This window comes from Fundulus heteroclitus, chromosome 23, assembly GCF_011125445.2.
Source record: "Fundulus heteroclitus isolate FHET01 chromosome 23, MU-UCD_Fhet_4.1, whole genome shotgun sequence".
Classification (NCBI taxonomy): domain Eukaryota; kingdom Metazoa; phylum Chordata; class Actinopteri; order Cyprinodontiformes; family Fundulidae; genus Fundulus; species Fundulus heteroclitus.
In genome coordinates, this window is record NC_046383.1 from 15,113,185 (window position 1) to 15,138,916 (window position 25,732).

Here is a 25,732-nt window from a genome sequence, read left to right on the forward strand (position 1 = left end):
AAATAAAACATCAGAGCCGTCCCATAACTCTCTCCTATAGGCGTGCAGAAAGAAAAAGCAACATGCCTCCTCCTACACTGATGAATGATGGATTTTGGCCCTCCTTGTTCGTCCTGCTTATCAGCGCTGCTCTCATTCATTTCACAACTGTTCTGGGTTGTTTTGTGGGAGGTGTTGGATGGAAGAAGAAATATGCTTGCAGGCGTTTTTATTTTTTTTTCATGTGTACAAGAAGAATGTCATTACTGATAACTGGAAGGATGATTGAGTGGCCTCGAGCAAACGTAGAGAGCAAAGCATTTATTTTAATCTAAGGAATGAGAGCATGCGTCTAAAATTCCTGCTGATGTTTGACGGCTTTGAGTCGCCAGTTTTTGGTTATTTATTACAATCTGAACACGTCAGTGTGTTCTAGAGCTCTGCTTTCACACAAAAATAAGACCAGAGCCTGATAAATTTGCACCAGTCTTGTTCTGACTTGATTTTTTTTTTTTAAATGGACACCATGAGACCAGGTATAATTCATTAAGACTCCCAGTTGTTGCAGTGTTTGGGTGTGTTACAGGTACTAAACACAAGTGATCAAACTAATTTAACGTAATTATAGCTTTGATCTTGCTGCACGAAATGTTGCATAAGAACCATTTCTCCGTCCTTCTAGCTGAAAGCTGCTTGGCTCACATTCCAGTTTTTCTTCATCATCGTTGCCAGGTTTTGATTCATTTGTTTTTTTTTCTTGTTTTTAATGTCAGATGATCTTTTCCATAAAAATTATTTGTGCTTTATCTCTCAATTTGATACCAAATCATGTGTGTGTCTGATTCCAGCTGAATTAACATTCATTTATGCGCCACATGTTCATCAAAGTGTGCAACTTTTTTTTTTTTTACAGATTTACAGATTAATTTGTCCTCTTTGGTATAATTTTTAATCTTCCAAGCTTAAATAAATGATGGAGTGAGCGCTTCAGCGTTAAGATTTAGCAAAAGAGTCTTATGCTACTTAATATCAATATTTGGACCTTGTGATTATTTCTCCTGGAGCTGAACATGCAGACAGGGTGGACCAGACACACCAAGACATGAGGGTCCACCTGGACCTGCCTGGACATCTACTAGGTTCTGCAGAACTTGATTGGAGCTGAAGCTGAAACCCATTCTTTATGTTCAATGATGCTACAAGTCTAAGGTCATCAGTCCTTGAGGTCTGCAAACCCTCGATCCCCGAGGAACTTTTAGATGTGTCCCTGGTCCAAAGCACCTGAATCACATGGGTGAATTACCTCCTCAGTCTGCAGTCAGGTTCTCCAGGGTCCAGATAATTACCTGATTAATTGGCTCAGAGGTGCTGAAGTAGAGACACATAAAAAAGCCCCGAGGACTGGAGATGAAGACGCTGCTTTTGTGTTAGAGTGGCCTAGTCAAAGTCCAGACTGTTTTTGGGTTTCCTGGTTCCTCTCTGCTCAGATCCTGCTCCTCTCTGTCCTGTTTATTTGGACCATTAAGTGACTCAGTTTTGCTCTGCCTATGAGGGCTTTTCTAACTGAAACATGACGCACAACTACTTTCATTTAACAATCTGTGGAAAGAGCTCAACAGTAGCTATGTTTACATGCACCAATTGTCACGATTGGATTAAAATATATTCAGATTAAATAATCTAATCGTACCATTTGTATGGGCACACGATTAATTAATGCAATCATAATGTGGGTGTATATCACTGAGCTATATAATACACTGGAGTGCTAATCACCGTCTGTTTGAACGAGTCGCTTTGAAGCCACCAGCCGCCATATTGGTACTCCCTATTTTCCTCCAGTAACTAGGGAATATGTGCGCTACAGCATCGAATAACGAGGATTTTGTCCTGTTCAGGGGGGCTAAAGACTTTTAAAACGTCAAATGCCATACAGTTTTATGTTATGTTCTAAAAATATCAAGTACTGAGAAAGTCATGTGCTGAAATATTTTGAACTTCATTCATTTAAATATATATGTTTAACATTTATAATTATATAAATAACAATATACAAATATATACATATATATACATAATGTATACATATATATACATAAATACGTATACACATACTTATATATACATATATATATATATATATTTAATATGAATAACATGTAAAATATTTCAGCACCTAATTTCCTAGTAGTTGATAGTGTTAGTACATCCACTGACTGTAGAATTACCTGTGAAACGTTTTCACTCAGCCAGAAAACTGCTTGTTGTTGCAACCAAATCCTGTGGCATTCTGTGAGAGTAGGGAGTAGCAAGATGGCGGCCAGTGACTTCAGTTTTTCAGGCAAAATCAGCACTCCAGTGTATTATATAGATCAGTGGTGTATATGCACCGGGCTGTATTCAGAACAGAACCACTCTGACATGCACGGTTATGAAACACCACAGAAGAAGAAGTACTTTTGTTTGTGCTAAACTGCAAAAATAGCAAACAAAGCAATTTTATACGAGTTTGTTTGTCTTCCAAGGCTGGACTTGCACAATGTTTTAATTACGGTTGAAATGTTACTGAGTAAAATACTATTTTGTGCCACATTTGGAATAACTTTATCCTGACTAGCGTTTCTATTCACGCTGATCGGATTATCAATAAACCAGCCCTCTCATTCTGATTAACATTAATCTGAGCATAATATCCTGATTGTTTACGTGACGCATTTTTATTCCAATCATCCATTTATTCCCATAACTTTTGTCCGTGTAAACGTAGCTATTGTTGCTTTGAGGCGGCTGAGATTTCATGTTCAAAGCTGGTCGATAGAACCGCTATCGACCAGCTTTGAACAAGTAGAACCACTTTTCTCTGCAGCTGGACCTGCAGAGAAAAGTGGTTCTGCAAAGTGCTGACTCTGGGGGCTGATTACACACACTTCAGATTTCCTTTGTTAAAAAAAGAGAGAAAAATGTTGCTTTTTTTCTTTCTGCTTCCCAATTATACATTACCTTGTGTTGACCAACCACATAAAAATAGACCTCTTTTTGTAAAGCTCTGTATTTGTTATCCAGAGCTAAAAAAAAAAAGTTCTACCAAATCAAACAAACAAACGATTTGCAGAGATGTGAAGCAATCAAACACAGGCCTGAAACCCGAGAGACAGCAACAGGACAAAATAAAGACAGGACGAAGAATCTGGTGGCGTCCCTAAGTGTCCCTGGGAGAACTGGAAGGGTTGCAGAGGAACACATGCTCAGAGGCGTGCACCAGGAGCGTGCACCAGGAGCGTGCACCAGTGGCGTGCACCAGGAGCGTGCACCAGGAGCGTGCATGTGAGGCGTGCACGCTCTGCAGACGGTAATCTATCAGCAGCATGTGAGGGCATGGCAGGTGACGGCGTGGGCGTGAGAGCCTGATGCTGCAGCACAGAGCTGCTTCCATGAGGACGAGCTGATAAATGTGGACACAGGAGGAAACCTGGAGGAGAAGAAAGAGGAGAACATGTGAAGGAGAAAGAAAAGCACCTAAAGATTTAATCATGGACTCATTCTCTGTTCACAAACACTTTCATACGCTTTCTTTAAAAAATCACATCCATGGTTGGATTTTAGAGATTAAAATGATCCAGATTCTTAACCTTATCATGATAAAACAATATTTGGTCAAATTCATCCCATAAAATTCACAGCCTTCTTACACATGGAGGCATGTTTTTAACCTTGTTGTGTCTCCGGCCAAATCCTGACATCTCAGCAGCTGCAGATAAACCCTTTTACTGAGGAATGTGGCCGTTTATTCGCAGCGAATGATGAGCAGTTTGTGTGTGGATCAGGGATGTGCAGCTTGGTAAAACACTTCTGAATCTGCTGTGGAAATTCTTCTGAAAATTGCTGTAATTTCCTGCAGATTATGTTTGGAAACCTTAGATAACACACTCCTGGCACAGGTACCCGCATTTCAAGCAGCTTGAGCAACCGGCAGTTTCTTTCAGCGCATGTATAAACACAAACATGTGATTTACTGGAGATGTTTTATTTGAGCCGGCAAACAGAAACAGCCCCAGATGGAGATTTTACCACAATATTTTACTCAAGAGGCTGCAAGTCATGTCATTTTCTGTTTTGCAGCTATCCGGTACACCTTTAGCTGCGCAGTGGTTGACAGATGGCTGCATCAGAAGGATTCGTCCAGAGAATAACCTTTAAATAATCAAATCAGGTATAAAAAGTTATGTTTTTTTTTTCATCTGAGACGGACAGGTATGTGCACAAAAGCATGTTTGCACAAGCGCTCACCTGAGCACACCTGTGATTATTAAGCTGAGGAGGAACATTTTCCACTGAATGTATCTGCACACAGCTGCAGCCATGCAGCGTGACTGAAAGGTTCCTCCCAAATCTTCTTACATGCCCACAAATCTCCACCTACACAAGACGAGCTGCGCACATTTGCAAAGAGAAAATCTCTTCAGGAACCGTCATTAAGTCACTTCATAAAAGGCTGCTGGAGTTTTCCATTCAAAGTCTTTGTTCCTGTTTACCATCATGGTCAAAAGAAAGTGCACCTTCTATAAATTCTGGGGTATAGTAATGTTTGGAGAATGTATTAAAATCTTAAAAAAGTTTCCCTTTTGGATTATTTTTATTTGAATGAATAAATACCTGGTGCGTTCTTCCTGCGTTTTAATAAACTTAACACGATTATTTCTATGTTAAAACCTTAAGAACTGGCAGAGGGTGTACTTTCTTTAACCAGTACGCCATCAAACGTTATGGCCGCCAGTTTCCATTTGAATCAGTTTTATTTATTACTAAATAAAAGAAAAAACATTTTTACTGCTAATGGAGATGAAAATGTGGTGTTAAATAAATATAAATAGAACACTGGAAGTCTGTGACTTGGTGAAACTCTGTAGAACCTCGTCTGGCTGCGGGTCTTCTGGGTTCTGTCTCCTCCAGCTTTGTTTATTCTTCATAAAAAAAAGCTCCAGCTCGGTCCGGTTGGACGGAGAACATCTGTGAACATCGGGTTTGTAAGGCCTGCCTCAGATTCGTAGTTGGATTTAGGTCTGGACTTTAACTAGGCCATTCTAACCCATGAATCTGGGTCTGGAACTTGTAGATGCCTCCCTGGTCCAAAACACCTTAATCAAACAGCTGATTAATTTCCTCATTATGAAGTGAGGTTCTCCAGAGTTCTGCTGATGACCCAATTATTTGACTCAGGTGTGTTGAAGAAGAGAAACTCAGAAAAGTTCAAAGCTTGGGATGATGTTGTAGAAGCTGACCCTGCTTCAGGGGTGTGGGGGTAAATGTATACAAATACAAACGATACCTAAAAGTTGCAGTTTTACATTTAATGAGAAAAATGTTGCTGAATAATATTCTCTGTTCATGGAGGCTTTCCTGAACCAGCGGAGACAGGAGCTGCTCTCCATCTGGCAGCTACTTAACGTATCTGATCTTTAACTCATGCATGTTTCTCCTCTGACTCCCTGTAAGGAAATGAAACCTCAGATTCCATCACTAAGAGGATTACTGGGGGGAGGGGGGGGGATATTTGGGAATTGCTGCAGGAGGAATGTAAAGTATGCCCACAAATAATCCTTCTCTGTCGTTTATCTCCTCGGGACAGAAGATGATGATCAACGGAAAAATGCTTCAGCATGAAACAAGATGGCAGCTTCAGTTCTTTTCTGTCTTTTATTATCGTCTCAGTTTGACCAGAGAACGGCTCCCAGACATCAGACCGTCATCTCTGGGCGTTTCTGGTCACCACAGCATCTCATGGCCGGCGATGCAGCAGAACTCTACGGACATCAGCGGGACGCTTCAGTCCACCGGGCTAATGTCTGCTCCCTGGCTAACAGCCTCAGGTTCTCAGGCTGCTGGTCCCACAGATGAGAAGGAAACTAAATGTTCCCTTTTCCTGTTCGGTTCTCCTCCTGCACGGGGGGGGGGGGGGGGGGGGGGTTCTCTGAGGGTTCTGCCTGCTCCATACCTGACCAGCAACTCTGCATTGTGTTCAGGTTCAAGATCCTGCAGCTGCAAAAAGGGAACTAAAAGGAAGTAAAATTTCCCTTGATTTGAGGAGCAAAATAACACTATTTGCCAATGGAATGAGTATTTTTACCCCTAAAATAAGATAATTAGATATCCTGCACTTGAAATAAGATGATGGAGGTGAATTGTTCCTATTTTAAGTGCAAAACTCTTATTCCATTGGAAAATAGTCTTGTTTACCTGCTCTGATCAGGGAAAAATACAATTTCACTTACTTTTAGGTCCATTTTTGCAGTGTGCAGCTGCACACAAGACAAAAACTTGTTGTGAACCACACTGAACTATTGGTTCAGAGGAAAACTAACTGCACACCACCCAGCAGCACCACATGGTGGTGGCAGCATCATGCTCAGCAGAGACAGAACTGGGCTGATACCTGACAGACGGAGGGTGAGTTCATTAAATATGACATAACTTTACTGCCATTTAATGTCACAACAATACAAAGAGCAAACTGAGACTTTTACACCAAAGAAACATCGTTAGAAATCTTTAATTTAAACTGAACTAAGCAGACTTTTTACCCACGGCGTGTCAGGGCTCAGACTGAGAGGCAGCGCTCAGATTCATAATATTCTCAGCGATAATGCAGCGTTTGGCTCCAGCCTGACGTTCATAATCATGTTTGCTCGTGAGTCATGAAAGAGCAGAAATTACATAAAGGAGGGGAGCACAAAAGAGCCGTTTACGGGTGGACTCGGTGTTCTTTAATTCTTCTCCAGGACGCCTGTAAGGAGTGAATGTGGATCTTTATGAAAACTGAGTCACTCTGGCGCTTTCATGTGGCTGGATGGAAAAAGACGAGGCTGAACAAAGGCTCCTTTTCTTTGCTGCTGAACAGCAGCGCCCAGCGACTGACGTACTTCAGGGTTGTCCCACGCCTTCCCAGCACGCACTGCTTCTCACCGCTCTTCTCTCTCTGTGGACTTTACGGCATTCGGCCTCATCTTCACCACGTTTGCACGTAGATGCCCAGGACGTGACGGAAGAGCGGAAGTTCAGCCGTCATGAAGACGTTCTTTAGTTTAGTTCCCTCAGCCTCCTGCTGTGCAAACATCCAGGTGTCATTCCACCGCATAAAACATTTTCTAAAAGGTTTCTTGTTGGTTAACATAACAAAACAGCTTTTATGCTTTTTTTATATATATTCATGGGAATCAATCAACATGCAACAATCAAAGATGACAAAAAAAACCTAAAATACCGTCAAAGTTTGGTTGCTTTCCAGCCATGTTGGCTCCAGGAACCTCGGCATAAGGAGCGCCACATGTGGGCCGGTGTAATTTCACCGATGCCTGACCAGCTTCAGGCCATGCAGGCGAACATGAAACTCATTTGGAGCTGCTGTCCCTTAAAGGGGACACATCGTGCAGAATCCACGTTTCAGCTGCTTTGTCCTTGGAGTCTCTGGAGAGCAGAAAAGTTGATTACCTGCGTAGATTTTCAGATTCTGACTGGGTCATATTTTACAAGCTGCTCAGTTTTCTCTGTTCTCCTTCATGTTCTTTGACCAGTTATGTCACAGTGTTTGCTGCATAGCTGCTAAACAACGTCATGGACTCCCAGTTTATCAATTTCAGAAATCCGCCGTTTATATTTATTTATTGTTTTGTAGTCCAGGCTGAAGGATGGCGAAGCTACAAGTGGATCAGTGAACATGTTGGGTTGTTGGGTTTATTAACCCACACAATTCATAATGCCGTCCCCCAGCAGACTACAAAAATGGCCGAAAGGGGTGGAGCAGAATGCTCTGCCATAGACATATATACGTAGAGACGTCATAGGGCGCAGGTTCGCACGTCAACATCACCGCCATATTGTGTGTGGCAGAAAAAAGTTGAGTTCTGTTATTGTGAACGTGGATCAGAGAAGATGCCTCATTCCTGTGCTGCATGGAAATGTATCTGGCTGATTTCACTACTTGTATCTGCCTTATATATATATATATATATATATATATATATATATAATGTATATATAATGTATATATGTGTGTGTATATGTGTATGTGTTATGAATATAAGGATCAATGTGTTAAGTCTAAACATTGTGGTCTTCATTATTTCATAAAACCGTGTCACATGTGAACCTTTACGAACAGACTTTTTGGGGGAGTATTAAAGAGGTAAAATTAATAATATGAGAAAAATAAATAAAGTAGAAAAACAAACAAACACAAAAGTCATAACGTTATGAGAAAAACGTCATATTATGAGAATTAAGAGGGAACATTTCCAGAATAATCACAGTTTGCAGAATTATTTCACTCCTGGGGTAATAGAGCCAGGTTAGATTATTTTAAATATTTTTATTCTTTAGGAGAATAAATTCAGGAGAATGAAGCTAAAGGGATACGAAAATAAACTTGTAATATTACAAAAACAAAAATACTACGAATACAAAGTATATTCAGAGATTAAAGTCCCTCTGATACTGTTTAAGTGACTGAGTAACTGCAGATTTGCCACATTTAAGATGGCGGACGCTCTGACGCATCGCAGCATAGGCAGAACCCGCCCAATGACGCGTCTACGTTTATATTATGTCTATGCGCTCTGCAACCTGGAGGGGGCGGAGTCTGAAATGCTTCTGCATTTAAAGAGACGGCACCAAAGTGAGTCGCTCTCAGAACAGCAGTAAAGCTGTGGGGCAACAACAATGAGGGATTCATACCAAATCGTTGCAGTTCCACTTTATATAGACCAAACTGAGTGATTTATGTGTGAAAGGGAACAGATTAAACATTTAAGCGTGATATGTCTCCTTTAAAGAGAACCCCAGCTGGACATGTTGTGCTTTTCTTAGCCTCTGAAACCGCTCCGCTCGTTTCACATCAGAGCAGAAGTTGTTCTGCCAAGAGTTTAATTCAGACGTCAGATTCAACAAAAAGTAGTGCAACACTGAGGCTGAAGGAAAATGAAACGTGGTTTTAAACGTTTTCTCTTAATAAAAATATGAACGATGTGGTATTTTCCCCGTTTAAACCTGAGCGATTTGGCTTCATGTGTTCCCGGCTGTTTAGGTGCGGCTGAGCGCCATGCTAAACCGAACCTAGATTGGTGCAGTTTATGAATCTGGGAAGAGATTTAAAAGAATCATTTAATGTGTGATCATTTGGTCGTCCTGCTCCCCTACAGCGCAGATCTGCAGCCTCCATGTCCTGGTAGGTCTGCAGATGGTCCATCCTCTCTCCAGGTGTTGCTGCAGAACCTGACCTGCTGTTAACTGGACCAGAACTTCCTCCCTGACTCTGCTGGGGTCCTTTCAACACCAAACACTTCATAATTACGCGTAGCTTTGTGTTGATCGGTCACATGATATCCTAATGAACTGAGCTTTGAAACCTGAGAAACCGTGGAAGCTCCTGGTTCGCTTGGTGACGTCGTGAATAGAGGAGACTTACATCCACTGCAGCCATTACTTCTCACTAATTCTAGAGAGTTAATCAGAGTTGCCATTCGTCTTGAAGAAATGTGCCACATGTGTTATTACTGGGTAATTACCGCTGCCGTCACTCTTACTCTGTATCAGAAAAAAAAAAAACAAGTTCTGCTCCCTCCTGGATGTGTGTCACGCCTCTCTTCACGTTCACCAAATAATTCACCCACATTCCTGTAAAAGGCCCACCTGACACCAGGTAATCAGAGCCAGGTCAGACATGCAGACGGCGCACACGCAGCTAGCATGCGTGTGCGTGAGGCGTGCGGGTTCACGAGGCCCGCTGGCTCCGGCGGACATCTGCCGGGCCCGTGTCTGCAATCACAAGTAGCCTGAGTCCATAATGAGGGCACAAAGAGCCGGTCTCTGCGCTGCGGTGTGAGAGCTCCTCGCCGTAAAATCAGGACACAAAGCAGTCGTTAGGTGTGTGTGTGTGTGTGTGTGTGTGTGTGTGTGTGTGTGTGTGTGTGTGTGTGTGTGTGTGTGTGTGTGTTAGCAGATAGCCGCACACAAAGCAGCTTTCACAGACGCAAACTAAAGGTCCCAAACTCAGGATGTAATGTTTGGACCGACTGTGTGTTTGTGAAGAGACAGGGCCTTTTTTTGTCTTAGTGTAAATACTAATTTATGTGTTTGTGTCCAAGTTTAAGTGCAGCTCTGGGGTTGTATGTGTTTACGCATTCCTCCCTGTGATTATTCAGACTCTCAGCCTCCACCTCGGGCCGTTAGCGGCTGTTTCAGAGCCGTCGGACTGGTTCACGCACACACAGGTGCTGAGGTGTTGTCATCCAGCCCATGTCTCTGTGCACATGTTTGGCTGCTGTCCGCTTGCTGCTCAGGGTCAGCGGGAGGTCAGCTGGAGGTCAGCGGGAGGTCAGCGGCTGATTAGTCGTCTCTGCTCAAACGAAGCTCTGCAGCATGAAAAGCTCGGCGCTCTTAAATTAGGTCGTAAACTTAACTTTGCTGTCTTGAAAACAAACATTTCACATCCTGCTGTTGCTCATAACTGACCTGCTAACTAGATGCAGCAGCAGCTTAACTTCCTTCACAAATGTATTCGTACCCCAGGAACATTTTTCACTGTTCCTTGTTTTGTTTTTTACAAATAAATATCTGAAAAGTGCCGTGCGTGTTCGTATTCACACCCTTTATCCTGAAGCCCATAAATAAAACCCAGTGCAGCTAATTGACTTTACATTTCAGCTTTTTCATAATTAGCCCAGTCTCTCCTACATGGTTGATAACAGGCTTCTGTGACGGCCAAGGCCGCCTTTATTGTGAAGAGACTGCTCCTCTGGTTTGTGCTTCCAGGAAGTGGGCGGCGGACCTGAGTACCACACCTGCAGTGGCCTCCTATAAATTGGCCCAGAGCACATGGCTGCGTCTCTCTCTGGCTCTGCTCTCCATGGACTCCTCTGGCCTCCTGCTCCAGCTTTTAGTTTAGTTTGATCCATGTACACTTTCACACACCTTATACATCTCAACATTACATACACCACTGACCTACACTAGCACGTTTAGTTACTTTAATAAATTGTTAAACCTTTCTTTTGTGTGGTCTCCCCATCATTGTTCCTACCCTCCTGAGCCAGGGTAGTAACACTTCAAACACGGTGGTGGCAGCATCAGGCTGTGGGGACCAGAGCTGATGGTTGGAGCTAAATCCAGGATAACAAGGACAGAAAAAGCTGCTGGAGGCTGCAGAAGACGTGGGGTTGGGTGGAGGTTGACCGTCCAGCAGGACGACCACCCTAAACACGTAGCCAGAGATATCCTGGATATACGATAAGATAAGATAAGATAGTCTTTATTGATCTCACATTGGAGAAATTCACTTGTCACATCAGCTCAATAGTCAGGAGAAGGTGCCAAAAGTAGGAAAAGATGCATCAGTTATATACAGTGTATCTTCCAGTGGATCAAAAAGAAAATGAGAAAAAGTAAGAATGAAAATACAAAAGAAATCGGAGTAGGCAGATGATGTCATGTGTACTTCCCGGTTACTGTATGTCTATCTATCTATCTATCTATCTATCTATCTATCTATCTATCTATCTATCTATCTATCTATCTATCTATCTATCTATCTATCTATCTATCTATCTATCTCAATCACTTGGTGATAGCAGCAGAAGTTACCTCTTTCAGGATCATTGCACAGGTTATAGCACAGTGTATTAAATAGATTATATAGAATGGCCTAGTCAAAGTCCAAACATAAATCAAGCTGAGAACTTGAGGAGCTGATGTTCCCAGACGTTCTCCATCCGGTCTGACTGAGCTGGAGATGTTTTACAAAGAAGAAACAAAGTCTGGAGACGTTCACAAGTTTTCAGGTTTTCAGGTTTATGTCTGCTACTTTTATTTGGTTTATTTGGTTTGTTTCATAAAATCTGGGTTCAAATCCCAGCCTGGTGTCTTTCTTTATGGAGTTTGCATGTTCTACCTGTGCATGCGTTGGTTCTCTCCAGGTACTCCGACTTATGTGTATCAAATAATGATATAAAAGCAAAATGATTAAACGCTGCAAAATAAAAACTTTGAACAATTTTCTTTTGTTTTAGTTTATTTCACTAAAGAATTTATTTATATTTCAGATTTTTCTGAGTGGAAATTGTTCTGAGGTAATTACAGTTAACTCACATTACCACCAGAAACAGAGTTCCTGCTTTGGTAAATAATATAACTTTAAAGTATAATGTGTCCTCCCTGCCTCACAGGTTTTTACTTTGGTTTAGTTTAGTTTGCTTCTCCTTTATTATTGGCCTGTGAATGAAGTCCTTACTGTTAAAAATATGTTTGTTCTGAAGTTTGTTTCACTTTCTGGATCAGATCTGAATCTTCCACAAACAGTTGGTCTTTGCAGAAACGTAATACTTGATCATTTGCAGGAGTGGAGAAAAGTTTGGTGTCTTTGACTGGTGAATAACAGCAAAACAACAAAAATATGTTTTAAAGAATTAAAAGGTTGAAGACTGCTGAGGCTCTTTAGTTCAGGTTGTTTTGCTCTCAGTTTACAAGAAGCGTGAATTATTGAGGAGTCTCGTCACGTTTCTGATGCCACATTGTCTCCGTTAAGCTGCTGACCTGCGTCATCAAGCTGCAGCTCTCATTTACCGCCTGGACCTCCAGGTTCTCCAGTGATGTCTCTCACACACGTGAAACAGGTTTTATCCTCATACCCTTTCATAACAAGCTCAAACACAATTTAACTCCAGATGTCAGTAAAAACCCAACAATTCCCACAAAGAGAAATTAAAACAAGTCCGGTTCTCTGGTACTTTCTTGGCCATGGTAGCTTGGAGACGTCTCCTGCATGTTTTGCTCATATGTGATTGTTCCACACAGTCTGGCCTCAGACCTGCAGATTTATTCTCCAAACTTCAGGTGTCCTCATGTTCTCCTCCCCCTGAAGCTCCTGTACCTCCATTCATATCTCCTTCTGCCAAAACCACACGCTGAAACACAGGTTTCAGTTAGTCAGAGTGGCTCATGTTACCCTAAGCTACCTCTATAGTTATGCTGCTATAGGCTTAGGCTGCTGGAGGACATCAGGGTCTATTTCTCTCACTCTGCTGAGTTCTCCTACTGCTCTCCAATCTGCATTGTTTGTTGTTATTTCAGCTTTTAACTTTTTGTTCTCTGTCATTTTTCTCTTCATAGAAGGTACACCTGGTCTGGCGTTCTGTTAGCTGTGACATCATCAGGGGAGGCAGATAATCCTCTATTACCATCTACCATAGAAAGTACTCCTGGGTCAATGTGAGCTTCTGAGCTTTCTGTGTCTCTGCTCTGTCTTCTCTAACATAGAAAGTACTCCTGGGTCAATGTGAGCTTCTGTGCTTTCTGTGTCTCTGCTCTGTCTTCTCTAACATAGAAAGTACTCCTGGGTCAATGTGAGCTTCTGTGCTTTCTGTGTCTCTGCTCTGTCTTCTCTAACATAGAAAGTACTCCTGGGTCAATGTGAGCTTCTGAGCTTTCTGTGTCTCTGCTCTGTCTTCTCTAACATAGAAAGTACTCCTGGGTCAATGTGAGCTTCTGTGCTTTCTGTGTCTCTGCTCTGTCTTCTCTACCATAGAAAGTACTCCTGGGTCAATGTGAGCTTCTGAGCTTTCTGTGTCTCTGCTCTGTCTTCTCTACCATAGAAAGTACTCCTGGGTCAATGTGAGCTTCTGAGCTTTCTGTGTCTCTGCTCTGTCTTCTCTAAGCCCCAGTGGGTGGAGGCAGATGAGCGTTCACACTGAGCCTGGTTCTGGTTCTGCTGGAGGTTCTCCTCCCTGTTAAAGGGGAGTTTTCCTCTCCACTGTCGCTTCATGCATGCTCAGTATGAGGGATTGCTGCAAAGCCATCAACAATGCAGACGACTGTCCACTGTGGCTCTACGCTCTTTCAGGAGGAGTGAATGCTGCTTGGAGAGACTTGATGCAACCTGCTGGGTTTCCTTAGAGAGGAAACTTTCTCACCAACCTGGAGGATCTGATGGAAGCTGACTTTGGAAAGAGCCTTGAGATGACGTGATGTGAATAAAATTGACTTGAATTGAATTGAATCCCCACACCATGATGCTCCCACCTCCGTACGTCGGTGTCAGCCCGGTGCTCAGAAACTCCAGTTTTGGTCTCATGATCAGACCAGACTCTCCCAGAACCTCACTTTGCCCAAAGGTTCTCCAGCAGACGCGACTTGTTGAACATAAAGTGCAACCAACAAGCAAGTCTATGTATTAAACTGATTGACCTGTACTTAATGCTATGAATGATTATATAAACTCTAAAACAAATAATAAAATTAGATTATCTCACTGCTGCAGCTGTCTTTCCTTCCATGTGGAGGCAAACCCACTTTAAACATTTTACCAACACCTAATGGACGTGTCTAATTCCCTGATTGTTACAGAGCCAAAAATTGCAGACTCTGCGATTTGGAAATTGCGTTTTTTTAAATCGCGATTATATTGAAAATGCGATTAATTGTTCAGCCCTAGTTTACAGTGACAGGACTGCTGTCTAAAAAGCCTCAGATTAAAGCTGCTTTCTTGGCTTTCCGTCTGTTTTCTTCAGTACTTTCTACTCATGTCATGCTTTATTCCACACAGCTTCATCTCTGGACATGTTTTAATCTCCTTGCCTGTGTGGTTTTTGTGGTTTGTTGCCAACGTCTGGTGTGAATTTAAAGTCAACAGCCCCTTATATTTACTAGTGGAGCCTGTTTCCTCTGCTGGGTTTGGCTGCTTTTCTCAACGATGATTTCTAGCATCGATTGGCCTTTCTGCTCTTTTGAGGCATTTTCAGAAATAATCAGGAATGGAGGATGACGCACCAAAAGCTCAGTAATTAGTGCGCTGCTTTTTGCAGTTTTATATATTTATGTAGTTATTATTAACCTGAACATGCTGAATCTTTTTACCTAGAATTTAAAGCAAAAGGCTTTGAGATTCTGTGGGGTTCCTTCAGGCTGCAGAAAGAAACGTTTAGATCACTTTTGATCACATTTGTGGCTTTAAGCTGCAGATCTGAGCCTCTGAGGGCTTTTATCTCCTCCTTCATCACCGTCGCACCTTTAGACGTGGCGGACGCATCACACAGAAGGTTTCTCTTCATCCAGGTGAGCGACGTGTTTGCTGATTGGTTTTGTGATCTCACCTGTCGAGTTGAGAGCTGCCGCTTCTGATTCTGGTCAAAATGGACACAGGTGCTGTTTCCACAGTTACTGACAGGCAAATTATAACCAGATAGACTGATTTTTAAATGGCTGCGGTTACCTCACAGTTAGTAGGTCTTCATCAGCGATCATCACACTGTTTCCATCCGTTATGTTTGGAAAAGAAGAGATTTTTAAATCTTTGGTAATCAGGGGAACATATGAGAAATTTGCAAGAATTCTTCCTCCTCTCTTTATCAATTAACTGTATGAGCAAAATATGAAAAAGAATTCATCTTTCTCCTTTTTATTTAAAGTGCAGCGACCATAGCACAAAGCTTCAGTCTTAAGAAAAAGTTAGTATTTATTTTAAACATTTTGAAATTCATGCAGTCAAAGTAAAACAGCAAAAGAACAAAAGTATAAAGACAATATGAACAAAATATAATAAATGCACATTTAAGCTAAACATCCCTAAACCAACCAGCTTCACTGCTAACATAGATGACACAGTGAGAAAGATTGATTTTCATCTAATATCTTGGATCAGCTGAAAGCTTTTTTTCTACATTTTGTTGATTTGCTTAATTGTTAATAATCCAGCCTTGACTATTAACTAGTTTTTCAGCATCAGTCCTGGACAGGATAGTTTTAATTTTTGGCGATATTATGGAGGTGAAAGAAAGAAATCTGTTTTACATGAGAAGAAATTAAATGATAAAATGTATAAAAAGCTTTTTGCGCTTTATGACACGAGTCCAATTTAGTGCCATCCGAGTAAAGTTAATGTCTGAGCAGTTTGTTGTTGTTCTCTGGTCCAAAGACGGCAGCTTCTGTCTCGTCTAAATTTAAAAGCTGGAAATTTAGCATCATCAACGCCTTTAATAAATCTCACTGACAGGACATCAGGATTTATAGATAAATATTTGATCGACTGGATCAAGAGCAGCACTGAGATCTAACAGGTCCAGACTCAGGTCCATCATCTGAGATCATCGAGCGTCTCATTAACCGCCAACCATCATTCATCTGTGGGTCAGAAAGCCTCAGCTGCAAGATTTCCGACCAAAAGCCGGACGGATTACCTGTCCTGAGGTAAAAATGCAATGCAGATGTGTTCTGGCACTTCTTCAGGAGGTCCAGCTGATCACAATGGATCAGCAGAGACAGGAAACCCGACTCCACCCCGAACATTTAAAACCTGAGCAGCTGCTTAACAAGCAGCAGCAGAAAGCTTCTCAGAGTTCACAGCTGTCAGAGAAAGAAGGCAAGACACCAAAAATATTCAGAATAAATCTAGAAAATCCAAATTTTGATCCAGACATCAACATGTGGGATTAATAATCTCATCACCATGGCTCTCTGGGACTTTTCCTAATTATCTCACCTCACTGACTCTGATTTGGTCCTGTTATCTCCACGGAGGAAAAATCACGACGATCATTTCATATTTTCAGGTCTTTGGGCGTCTGGAGGAACATCGTGGTTCATGTCAGGACAGCACGGCTCCCTAAATGTGTTTTCCTCATTTATAAACATCCCCAGTGTCTGTTCTCTAAAACTTTCCTTTACGGTTTATTTTGGGAGGAAGGAGAGAAATAAATGCAGTCCTAAAAAAGACGAACAAAAAAATGTGCCTTCAGTTTGTTTCTGAAGGTTCAGAGTTTATAGTTTTATTTTTCTCTCCATCCATCAGTCCCGATCGTTGAACAGCTGATTTACAAGTTCTCCTCATTCTCTTCATTCTATATGAGATAAGGATCATGCATTAAAATAATATAACTGCATCTGACCAAATATAAATAAATATAAATATAAGATCTGAGTTATTAGAAACGAGAAACCATAAAAATTGCTACATTTCTGTAATTTAACTTTGAAAACTATTAACTTATTCACGGTGATGTTTGTTGTTGTTCTTTGCAACCAAACCCATTTAACCACGAGAAATCCTCGACATCAAGTTTAAAGAAGGAGTTTTTTTCTAATATATAGAGTCCACTTATAATAAAATAGAATAACAGCGTAGTAGGTTTTGCTCAGTTCAGTTTATTATAACTCAATTAAATGACCAAAGCATCACATTTCATCTCCAACTTGGTTGGAAAAGAACCTGCTTCAGAAAATCTGGGATGGTTAACGATTGCTCGTTAAGCACTACACCAATTCAAGGAGCTGAGCGGTGGGAGGTTCTCCTGCACAACAGAATTATGGATTAAGAATAAATCCCTCCATCTGTGAGGAATAAGGCAGTGAGGGAGGAGTGGAGACGTCTTCTACGGTGGGGAAGCTGGAAAATAGCAGGAAGAGAGAGAAACGTGGAGCAGATGAAGGTGAAGAGGATTGTCCTCATCGTCCCAGTTTTCCTGCTCTGCTCTGCCTCCATTTCTGTGAAAAGAAAATGAATAAACGCGTTGTAGTAATACCGCTTTTCTCGTCAGATATCTAAGTTGCTCCAAGCACGCTGGAGAAAATTACATTTCTTCCTACCCCATTTTGAGCATGATATGTTAACTGAAACAAAAAATCTGTATTTTTCTCTTCTTTCTTATGCACTTCTTGTTACTGTGCACTATTTTATTTTTATATTTGTATCATGTTCGAATAAATTTCATTTCATTTCATTTCATTTCACATTTGCAGAAATTTGCTGCAAGATTTTAGGCTCTTTTGATTTTATCACCGGATGTCAAACAGACTCTTTATGATGTTGAGATTGCCAGACGTCGTTCTGACGGTCCTGCATGGACGAACCCACCCCCCCCCCCTCATCTCACCGCTGAACCTGCTGTCCCTCCATTTGTCTCCGTCCAGTAAATTTGCTTCTAACGCTTTAGTGAATCTGTGAATGTCAGAGACTCATCCGCTGAGACGCTGCAGACTTGTCCTTAATTTGGTGTAAAACAGAATTACATAATATGACGGATCAGTGTCATAAAAGGCCTTAAAATAGCGCATGTTCCCTGGAATGAGCATCGGCTGTTTTCATGCTGGATGTGATGCCATTCAGAGCGACGACATGTTGGCATGTTTTTCCCTTTGACTTCACCGCAGAGCTCCTGCATCCAGACCTGCATGTTGCATCATCCGTGCACTTAAATGGGTTTACTTCATGGGTTCTTTGCTGTTCTCCCGGTTCTTCTTCACTGTTCCTCTCTGTACTGTCTTTGTCGTCTGCAGGACCTTTCAGCCTGAGGTTTGACGCGATGAGGTCAAATGTCAGGACGGATCAGCAGTGGCGTTCTCTAAGCAGCAGATTTACTGGCCGCCAGGCAGGAATCGTGCACTTCTGCACAAACGTGTTCTGTCCAAGTCTGACGAACCTCTCAGAGGGAGATTTGTTGTGTTTTTCTGAAAGGAAATTTCCTTTTCTGCCAGAGATGCCGTTTCAAACGTGCAGAGCAGATGTTTGCCTTCTCTGTTCCTCTCATCTGCCAACTAATTATCTTCCACCCCGAAGAACGCGCCGTACAAAATGTTCCCTCAATCTCACGGCTGCTGTTGTTGCACCAGATTTTTTTGGAAGCATCCTTGGTTTGCAAATTATACTTGTTACAAAGAAAAAAACAGATTTTGCTTCAGTTCTTAGAGATAAAAGACAGAATAAATGTGTAGGACGATTATTTCTCCATATGTTCACAACGTGTTCTTAAGTATAAGTCCACAGTCAGGACCACTGGAATAATCTGTGTGTCCCCGGGTCACATATCCAGCAAAGGAAAAGGTTAGCTACAGAACCTTAGCCGTCTTTACCTGCTTTCATTTTATCATCACAGCGAGTTGGATCAGAAACATCCAGCGGCTTTTTCCTCCAGAACAGACTCGGCCGCTCGTTAAACCGCTAAATGAGTTTTAGAAGAAACTTCTCATTTCTGTTGCTGAGAAAAGAAAATAGTTCATGAAGCCAAACGTCTGACACCTGCAATAATTTGTGGTTTTCTACTTTGTTCTGTTAAAATACAGAATCTTTAAATTAATGCTGAGTGGACAAAAAGACAAAAATATCACGATAAAACTGTTTTGTGCACAAAGTTGGAACAACGCTGCATTTCTTACACATTTCCTGCCTAATTGCTAAAAGTATGAAATTCAAGATGGAAAATGTTTAGCTTTCCTTCCTTAGGTTCTCCGTTTTGGTTCTGAAACGATTTGATCATGATTTGGTAGTTCAGTCCCTGACATCAGCTTTACTTTCATTTTTACAGCAACCAACCAGTCTGAAGAAACAGAGGAATTAATTTCTTATCAATAACAGAAATTAAATATTTTTAAAACAATCCACAGAAACGTGTTAGATTCAATCTGGAGATGTAGTGAGAACATTTTCAGATCTTTAATGTGTTTATTAAGAAGCAGAGCATAACTGTGATAAGAAAGGAAACCGGTTCCTGTTTTTTAAATATATTTTAGACATAACCACCTGAAAAGTGTGGCATGCAGCTGTATTAAGCATCTTTTTTATTAAATAACATGCAGAGCAACTAACTGCATTCAGAAGTCACCTCAGCATTAATACTGTAGTCTACCTACTACAGTATGGTGTAGGAATATATGAATAATTTACAACTTATACAGAATAGAGCTGCTCATGTAGCACTCAGGTCCAGCTACAGGAGAAATATAATATTAATGCACAAAGATCTTAATTGGTTGTTGGTCAAAGATAGATTGTTGTATTCATTGTTAATTTTCATAAGAAATATTTTTAGTTCCAAATTTCCTTCTGTTTTGTTCAAGCATCTTTCTTTCAGTGTAAAAAAAATCTCCAGTACAGTACTAGACATGCAACTAAAGGTAATTTCATTTTACCCATAGTGAGAACAAATGCCATAAAAAATACTGTTGTGTTTAGAGATATGAAACAATGGGATAATCTGCCAAAACATATTCTGCTTGCTAATAATGTCAATAAATTTATATTTTATATGTAAAACAGTATTCATCAAAATAATATAACTGAATGTTTATATTTATTTATATATGTGTGCAAATACGTTTGTATATGTGTAGGTATGTTTATAGGTGTAAGTGTAGAATGTGTTTTATATTTGTCATATTCCATGCCCGCATGAGGGTACATATGTACGTTAATATATGTATATGTATTTGTACATGTGTTTGTGTATTTTCTTTTTCTTTCAGTTATTTGTTGTATTCTTTGTTTTGTTTTTAATGTATATATTATTTCAGGACCCCAGGAAGAATAGCTGCAGCATAGCTGTAGCTAATGGGGATCCTTTCAATAAAACTAAAAACTAAAACTACCTAGTTTAACCTCGGCATATATGCAGATGTTCTGTTTCTGGCCTTAAAGGTTCTTCAGAGAACATTAGAGAACATCCAGCATCATGGAGACCAGGGACCCAGCAGACGGGTCGGGGAGGAAAGGTTTAAACTGCATCAAAAGAATTGATACACAAATGCCCACCACACTTTTCAGATTTTTACATGTGAATAAAACGATGAATTTCTTCCTTCCACTTCACAGCTCTGCAGTACTTCCTGTCGGCTTGTCAGACGAAGTCTCACAGGAAAACAGTGAATGAGTGCTGCTGCCATGAGGCGGTGCAGAGCAGATGTTTCCTGATCAGGGCTGACATCCTCTGCACCAGCACCCCTGGTGTTGTCTGTTGGGAAGAATAATGAACATCAGCGCAGTGGAGTGGATGCAGAGTGAATGAAGTTCATGTTAAACACGCACAAAGAAGGTTTCAGAGCTGAAAAGGCTGCTGCCTCTGAGAAACAGGAGGAAATATATTCCTTCACTCCAGACACACACTGTGGCGTTTCTTTTCAAGCCTTCTGGTTGTAATCTGATGAAGACAAAGTGACAGGAACATGACAGTTTCAACAGCAATTACATGTGCACCCGAGGCTCTGCGCCCCGCCCTGCTCTGTCACAACCTCCTTCACACACCTGCCTGCCAGGTGAACACCACACGACGTGTTGCGTCCCGTTCTGTCTGCTGATTGGCCGCCTGCAGATCGGCTACAAAAAGCTCAGAAATCCCACACAGATGTGTTTCTGCAGGAAGTCGTCAAGAGTGAAGCGTGTTGGTTTTAATCAGGCACCATGAGGCCCTCCTAGCATGAAAAACAAAAAAACTGTTAAAAATGTTAGAACTGTCAGGTTTTAGTGTGCTTGAGGTGTTTGAGTTGCAGATGTTGTTCTGCAGTCACACCTGCATGCATTCATGCACCTGATGGTCGTGGTGCTGGTTTGGTGGCAGGAAGCCTTCTTCAAAGCATCTTTCTAATTTCCAGAGCCAAAGAGCCAAGAAGAAGTCCCACCTGATGGTTCCTCAGATTCCTGACCCCATCCTGGTCCTCCTGGTGGACAAACTCCCAGATCCACGGTCTCCTCCTGCTGCTCTCCCACTCACCTGCCGCTCTGCAACACAAACCACCTGAAAGCAGGCAGCTCCTCACCTCCAGGCCAGACTGGAGCGTCTCCCTCTGCTCCTCCTCCTCCCAACAGACGCAGGAAGCTGGTAAAGATTCTCAGTCATTTCAAAAAAAGGTGAAAAACAAAGCAACTGGACTTGTTTTCCGTAGTTGAAGACGTTTCGCTTCCTCTCCAGGAAACTTTCTCAACTCAGATGCAGGAAGCTTGAAATCTTCTTCCTAACCAAACGTCACCTTCAGCTGTAACTCTGGAAACTCCCACCTTCCTCCCCACAGACGGCACTCATCCTCTCCTCAGTAAGTCCTTTAAAACAGTTTTCCTGCATGATGCGGCTCAGAAATAATCTCAGAACTAAACGATAACGTCCTTTCATTAAAAACAGAACTTGTTGCCCATCAGATGTTGACTAAAAGCTGTGGATCTGCTGCCACACCACAGCTTCCCAGCTGCTGAAGCTGTTTAACGATCTGCTCTCTCCTGGTGTTTAGTTTACTAGCAGGGTACATTACAGTTTTTCTTTACCTTGCTCCATGTTGCTTCATTGTACTTTAGAATGGTGCTTCAGCAGTTATGTAATTAGGATAATAGACACAAATCCTCTGTTGATTACTCCAAGCAGTGAAGTGCATGTAAATGTGATGCACGCATTATGAAGCAGATCTCCATACAGTTTTCGGGGTTTTGGAGATTTATTGTCACATCTGCACCATGTGATCTCAGACAACAGGACTAAACATGCTTAACAGGAATGTTGGTGAAGATTCTCAGTCATCAGGTCATCATCAGTCCCTAAAGATTTAAAAAAATAATACAACTGGACTTCTGTTCTGAAGCTGAAGGCGTTTCTCTTCCATCCAGGAAGCTTTCTCAGTTCTAAATATCTGCAGTAGTGAGGAGTTCCAGCTTTATAGACCTGCTGACGAGGCCTCGTTAGAGCTTAGATTCACCTGTAGATTCACCTGGAACTGTTCACCCCAACAATGGAGAGTCGTTAGGCTCCTCGTTAGGCTCCTCGTTAGGCTCCTCGTTAGCCTCCTCGTTAGCCTGGCTCACAGGAGGAATGTTGTGCTCACATGCATGGAGGTGTGAATTTAGTGAAACTTGGCAAGAATCAAACCTGTTGCTGTGTTGTAGGTTTTTGAAAGTTTGAACCTGAGTCTCCTCTGATTAAAGTTGTTTATTCTCGTTTGGTCCTCTAAAGAGCGCATTTCTCATGTCAGGCCCAGAAACTGTTGGTGTTGATTTAACATAAATTATTACAGGTGGAGGTTCTGACACTACCTTGCCTACAGGCCCCCGTCTGTTTCCACCGACTCCCTGAGCTCATTAATTCAGATTATATCCCAAATGCAATTCAAAGAAATGATATTTATCGGTGATTTAACCTGACTCAGATTACCAACAGTTCTACACCAGGGTAGATCTACTCTTGCTGATCTAGAGATCACTAATACCCACACAAATATTCAACCACAGGGTTTGTGTGAATGACGTTAGTGATCACTGTGTGCTGGGCGTGGTCTCAAAGATCCAGCTCTGCCTCTCCATGCTGATGATTCTGTGATCTACTGTCGTTATAAATCCACTGATTTTGTTTCTCAACATCTGCGTGTTTCCTTTGACGCCGTTCAGTCTCAGCTTTCAGAACTTGGGTTGTTACTGAATGCAGGTAAAACTAAAGCTTTGTTGTTTGCTAATAGAAAGAAGGTTCCCCTCTGCCTAAAACTGTCACAAAGCAAGGACAGTATGTTGATTTTGTATCGTCCTATAAATAAGTTGATATGCATATTGATGATACTTTGACATTTAAAGGTCATATTGAAAGTTTGTTGAAAAGTTTAAGCTCAAGATAGGATTATATTATGGAAATAAGTCATGTTTCTCATGTCAGGCCCAGAAACTGTTGGTGTCGGCCATCTTTGTGAGTGTTTTAGACTATGGAGATAGACGCCGTGTATCATGGCTCAGATTCATCACAGACAGTAAAAACACTTCTCACCACTGCACCTTGTACTCTAAGCTGGCCCTCACTACATCTGCGCTGGTTTTGGTTCATTTATAAATCTGTTCTCCATGTGGAGCCACCTTACATGTCTCATTCATTTAGAAAACAAACAATCGCTTTCTCCGCTCCCAGACTCCTTCAGAGCTCCAGCTGTTTGCACAGGGCTGGGAAAAAGGCTGGAGCACATAAAGGATTAATGGTAAATTTTTAAAAAGTCATTGTGTAATCTGCATCACATCTAACCCTGTGTTCATCTAAGTAAGGGATCATCAGGGCTAAACAATTCCAGCAACATTTGATAATCTTTTATTAGATTAATTTGCACAAACAATCATGCTTTAATCTGCTAACATTTATTTCGGCATGCAAAACACTGACAAGCGCTTTCACGTAATATTTACCCCATTAGAAATATAATCAGGCGTTTATGCACCGAGAAACGTGGCAGATTCAGGTTCTCCTAGAACATTAGAGAACATTTATCTGTTTTAGTTTTAGTTTCTTCAGAAACACTTTAAAATTAAACATTTTCCAGGAATTTCTGTGGTGACCTCTTAATCTTAGTGGTATTAAGAGTTTCTCTCCATCTTTTGCACCTTTTTACCACAAACCAAACATCTCAGTCCAACCCTGTCATGTCTGACTTTCCAACACCCCAGTTTGCCTGCAAAGGTCTTTAGATTTGCACTCCTGCCCAGTTCGCTGGAACCACGTGTGCTCGTCATGGCAAATGGAGTCTGCGGTCTAGGAGGCAGCTGTGTGTAACCAGATAGTGCCCTCCTGTTTGTGACACACAGTTTGGCTGCAGGGCTGAGAGACACGGAGACATGGCCAGACCTCCTGGCTCAGACGAGCAGCTGTCCTGCCTGCTGGTGAGACGGAAAAACTTCTACGCAGCCGAATGTTGGGCTGCGCTCCACCATGATGTCTGTCCTCCAGTCCCCGGTGTAGCTGGTCGTCTCTACTTCTGTTAGCATGTTGAGTTTTCCCAGAGTTTTGCACCGCAGCATCAGGATAAAGGGATGGACCGAGCTGTTAGCAACGCTGGCTTCAGACATGGAGGTCATCGTTCTAGGTGGTGGGATAAAAACTAGCAGAAGGAAGCAGTCTGCTCTAAACTAGTGGGAACCCCACAGATCAGCTCATTCAGTGCTACAGCGCATCTACGGCGCCGCCATCTTGGATGGGTCTCTACTGCTCCTGGCTGGCTAGGAGCCGACAGGAATAAACGCAGAGGGAGCAACTATGACCGTATTTTCTCCAGCTTAGAGTCACAATAACCAGAGATAACAACTGAAAGTAGATCACACAATACAGATCACCATTCTGGGCTGAGATTGGTTCTGAAGAGGAGTTTTTACTTGGTGAGAACAATGCAGAAACCTAACAAAAGGACCATAATTTTATGCTTTTTAATCTTTATCGACGTATTTCACAAATTAAAGCTGAATTATGTTGCCAAATGAAGAACCCTGGAGTTACAGAGTGCCATCACATATAATAAACTGTACATGTTTCTTTTTCAAGGGTCTTAAACTCCAGCCCTATTGCAAGCAGGGTGCAAGACACTGAAATGACCTGTAAATTAAAAAAAAACTATGTTCCAGGCCTTTAAAAAACCGTGTGTATGCATGTGAGCGTGCATAATTCGCAAAAATATGAAGAAATTATTGTTGGTGTGTAGAGAAGGCTCAGGATTGTTCATGTGACAGAGAGTGAAATAAATTTAAATGAACAATCCCACTTGTTTCTTTATTAAAATGTACAATATATGAATTTAAACATTTATCAATATGTAATACCACGCGTCTCTTTGTTTAAGAGCATAAAACAGTATTTCAGCATGAGGCACATACTTCTTTAGATAAGCTATCACACATGTCTGTCTTTGTTAGCATAAAACAAAGTATTTCAGTGTGAAATCACGTATTTATACATTACTATGCCAAATGTCTGTTAAAGAACAATATGTTCTTTAAGCAACATATTTCAGCTTGAAACCATATTTTTTATGCATCATAACCACATCTCTGCCGTTTGTAACAAACCAAACAAATAAATGCTATAAACCAGATTTAGTGCGTCGTATAATGTTGCAGAGGGGAATATGAAGCCAGGGAGGAACAGCTGTTAACTGAGTCATTATAAATAGAAACAACACTTTATTCATTCAATCAGAAATTCTCTTTGTGTTTCTACTTTCTCAGTAT

General features: G+C 41.5%; 1 long non-coding RNA gene across 1 annotated transcript; it reads right to left on the minus strand.

Moving 5' to 3' along the window:
* Positions 1-20,317: 20,317 nt before the first annotated feature.
* Positions 20,318-21,584, minus strand: LOC118557483. Its single transcript, XR_004927903.1, has 3 exons — positions 21,029-21,584; positions 20,813-20,924; positions 20,318-20,738 (listed from the first exon to the last, which is right to left on the minus strand). It is a non-coding gene; the product is annotated as an uncharacterized LOC118557483 (long non-coding RNA).
* Positions 21,585-25,732: the final 4,148 nt, after the last annotated feature.